Source organism: Egretta garzetta, unplaced genomic scaffold, assembly GCF_000687185.1.
Source record: "Egretta garzetta isolate BGI_Z169 unplaced genomic scaffold, ASM68718v1 scaffold69, whole genome shotgun sequence".
NCBI classification, from domain to species: Eukaryota; Metazoa; Chordata; class Aves; order Pelecaniformes; family Ardeidae; genus Egretta; species Egretta garzetta.
In genome coordinates this window covers 3,954,539-3,955,744 of record NW_009260790.1, presented here as the reverse complement: position 1 = coordinate 3,955,744, position 1,206 = coordinate 3,954,539, and positions in this window count along the sequence as shown.

The window sequence follows — 1,206 nt, the reverse complement described above, 5'->3', positions numbered from 1 at the left end:
CGGCCACCACAGGGACCCACCCGCCCGCCTCCCCGCAGGGCTGAAACCCCACCAACACCAACACACCCCCCCAGAAAGCAACACTCGGGCTCTAAGAGAGGGCAGGGAGTGGGCAGGACCTCCCAAGCATCTTCCCAGCTGGAACTTCCTGCTGGGTCGGGGCAACGCCAGAGCACCTCGAAGACCCCAAAACGCCAGCGAGCGCAGGAGGACGCAGGGCATGATTTGGCAAGGAGGGAGGGGGGAAATTTGGGGAAAAAAAACCCCAACCAACCCCCCCAAAGCCCTGGAGGTATCCATGCTGCTCCTCCAGTATCTCCAGGAGGGATTACGGAGGTGGACGGGATGCTGCCGCAAGAGCGTGGGGGGCCAGCACAACAGTGGCATGTCGAACCCAAAGCCAATGCTGGCTGAATCCCTCCCCCTGCCAAAAAAAATCCACCCCTGGTCCCAAGCGAAGCAACCTGCGACGTCCACGAGCAGCTCGGCAGGAAAACCCAGCTGCGGTGGGGCCAGGAGATTTATAGAGACGCTTAAAACACGTCGGGAAAATTAATTCTAAATCCATCTTTGGATAATAGAAAACATCTGAAAGGGGGACGGCAAGATGATGGCACCAGCATAACGGCCCGGTGTAACTGGGCATCCCCGCACCAGCAACCCTCACTACAGGGGTGTTTAAGGGTAAAGTGCGTAAGGGCCCCCGGTGGAACGTGCAGGGTCCCTGGGGTGCTCTGTGCCGGTAAGATATAGCAGGCCGCAGCCGGGATCCTGGGAGAAATGAGACCGGCGCCTCCAGCAAATCACGTCCCGGAAAGCCTGCGGGGTGGTGGGATTCGGGGATGAGGCGCCTACAGCAGAGCACCGGCGGCTGGGGAAACTGAGGCACGGAGAGCCCCCGGGTCACGACAGCATATTTGGACATGGTCCTACATTTGCTGGGCCAGCAGCCTCCTCCAAATGGCAGCGGTGCTGCCAGGGAACATCCCTGCTCCCACAAAAAAAGCACCCTGGGGCTGGGATGGGGCACTGAGCCTTCCTCCTCCTCCTCCCTCTCCCTCGCTGCCCCTTGGTTTAAATCAGACCCCGAGCTCACTGTAGGCGGGTGGGCAGCACCCAGCAAAAGGGGGTCCTGGTCCCACCAGGGAGTTAGCACCCATACGGCCACCCTGGCCCTAAAAAGAGCTGCGGGCTGGACCCCTCCAG